General features: G+C 35.9%; 1 long non-coding RNA gene across 1 annotated transcript; it reads left to right on the top strand.

The window, feature by feature from the left end:
* Positions 1–1,710: 1,710 nt before the first annotated feature.
* On the top strand, positions 1,711–2,612 carry LOC147481045 (uncharacterized). The gene is made up of 3 exons (XR_015205220.1): positions 1,711–1,846; positions 2,336–2,408; positions 2,519–2,612. It is a non-coding gene; the product is annotated as an uncharacterized LOC147481045 (long non-coding RNA).
* Positions 2,613–2,832: the final 220 nt, after the last annotated feature.

Here is a 2,832-nt window from a genome sequence, read left to right as displayed (position 1 = left end):
GATTCAATAACTATAGCTGCCCGAGGAGAGAAAAAAAAGTGGTTATCTGGCAATTGGGTTTGCCAGAAGTATTTCATTCCAAATATTCACATATTTTTGTCAATATTTTGGTTAAACTTTGTTGTGCAGATTTTTTATTGATTGTGCTGAAGGATCTTCTTCCACGTTGTCGTGATTTGAGATTGATTTTAATGAGTGCCACTCTGAATGCGGAGTTGTTTTCTAATTATTTCGGAGGAGCATCAACAATTCACATTCCGGTAAGCCAAATGTAACTGGACGGATCTGAGCGGATTAAGTATACCATTCAATCACGGACACAAAATATCCCAGATGCTCGAACATATCTACTAACTTTAAAGGAGATAAGGATCAAGTATGTATTACTTGGAGTTCATGAAGTTTATTGTACTATTATTAGTTTCACTAATATCATTGATTTTGAATCCCCCCTCCCCCTTTAAATGTGACCCTACAGTTGTATAATTCTTTAGATTTTGTATATGCTTAATGTTATTTGTTTGCAAGAGAGATCTGCCTGATGACCCCGCAGAGGCTATGATGATGGATGCATTGGAGAAAGTTGAAAAGGAGCTCAAGAAGCCACTTTTGAGATTAGACAAGAAGGGAATGGCTCTTCTTACAGCAGAGTTTGATAAAATTAACAAGAAGTACTGCTCCAAACTTTATCTCTTTTTCTTATTATTTTTTGTATAGAAAAAACCTATATTAGGTGCTTTACTCAAGTAAGTAGCTTGGACAAGTTAACATGTTTAGGAACCAATTGCATAATTAATCATTGGATAAGAAGCATATTCGTTCTGTGTTTTTTTATGTATTACTCATTGAGCAAGAGTGAGAGGAAAAGGATCTGCAAACTGATGGACTGCAAAAAGTTAATAGCAGTTGCTTGCATGCATGCTGTGCAAAATGAGCGGCTTCCTCTCCGGGTGGTGGTGCAAGTCCTCTTTTTTTAGCAGGTTAGGGCAGCCACTTCTCTTGGGAGTTCTACACCTGATATTCCTGGTAACCTCAGAGCCCTACTGCCGAAAAAAATGGTGGTTCCCATGGGAGCTCACGGACTACAATGACCAACACAGAGGACGACTGGGATGCAATTGCAACAGCAGAAGAACTCAAGGCACTCAAGGGAGAACTTGCTTCCCTTAGGTTGGGAAATGGACAAAGTGACAAGAATGGGGCTTATAATAGAAGTATTAATAAAGCCTGCAACAACCAAGGTGAAAAGGCTACTCATTAAACTTGAACAACCGTCCTGTAATTCGAATTTCGTCAAGAAAAAAAGGTTAAGTTCTTGCCGAAAGCATCAAAGAGAAGAAGAGAGAGGTTTGAATAGGTTTTTTCTTTTTTTTAGTTTGGTAGTTTGGTTGGTAATGTAGATTATATATTGGACAATATAATATAGTGGGATGGAATGGGCCAAGTGTGCAATTGCAAATACACCAAAACATACAAGAGATAAGTGCCCCAACTAATCAAATGGGAACCCCTCCTAAAAAAGAAGAAGAATAACAAATCGGTTGAAATGAACTCCTAACAAAACACTAGATGCTCAGTTTCATTCTCTTTTTGTGCAAGACAAGTCAAGTTGTGGTGATCTCTCAATGTATTTCTCAAGAGGTAAAGGTGTTCGGTTTCCTTTTGCAAAGGATCCACAGAGAGTAGTTATCAAGGTATGTTGTTCAGATTTAAGTATGTATGCTTACTTTGTCTTATAAAAGTTGACCTGTAGTAACTGAAAGAATTGGAAGAAGGGAAACAAGAGGACACCTCTACGCTTTGTGGAACGGAAAGCTGTTGTAACAACACAATGTTTGAATGGATGGTTAGTTATTTTTTGCTTACATGTGTTTTAGTTTCTACAGGCTTATATTTGTGTGCAACTGTGCATTCACAAATTCTTAATTTTGGTTTCTTGAGTCTTGCTCTCATCATCATGGTATATTTATTAATAATATTTTTAAGGATGTCATCTATTGAACCATGTATAGTTTGCTATACATCTGCTGAACTATGTAGAGCAACTCTCAACATTAAAATTTAGTGAGCCATGTCTTGGTATGGTATGTAAACTAATGGACTAGTTTCTATGCATGGCATGTTTTTGAGAACAAGGACACTTTCTTTTTTCTTCAATATATTTAAAATGGAATTCTACTATTGCAGCCAAAGTAGCCATGTGGCCATGGCCAACTTTTTGTCTAAAATATTCAATCAGATAATTTTTTTTATCATCCATGGCGTTTCTTATTATTTAAGCTCCTTATTCTTATAAGAATATAGCAATTCATTGTATTTTTTTTTTCCTAAATAGGTCATCTCTTATATCTTCAGCTCTAATAGACAGGAAGTCTCTGCAGCTCCAAATCGCTCAACTGGTGGGCCAGGTCTGTAATGATAAGCGAGTATTTATTTTATTTTTTTGTCTGAACTTTTATTTGCAAATATCCTACCTATATCTTAGAAAATGGTTTATGAAGTTTCTAATTGGTTACAGAGGTTGGTGTGGAGACATCAGAGGACAGATTTAAATGGGGTCATGTGAGAAAAGGGACATGTTGTGTCTGTTGTGATAGTCATATTGATTCTTTGTTGTATAGGTGATATATGCTTGGAGAACACTACTTAGAGTTTTGAACTCTCTAAATTAATGTAAAAGCAATCAAGGTTCCTTACTCACGATTTTCGTTTCGTAGAGTTTGAATAAGGATTCGAACTAACCTAAAGCTTAGAACAACTAAAAATTAGATGTTACAATAAAGGGAAATTAAGGAGTAAGGATATAATATAAATGTTAGATTTTTCCTTCCT

Source organism: Coptis chinensis, chromosome 8 (genome assembly GCF_015680905.1).
Source record: "Coptis chinensis isolate HL-2020 chromosome 8, ASM1568090v1, whole genome shotgun sequence".
In the NCBI taxonomy this organism is placed as follows: Eukaryota; Viridiplantae; Streptophyta; class Magnoliopsida; order Ranunculales; family Ranunculaceae; genus Coptis; species Coptis chinensis.
The sequence above is the reverse complement of the archived record's forward strand: the minus strand, read 5'-3'. Positions and strand labels throughout refer to the sequence as shown.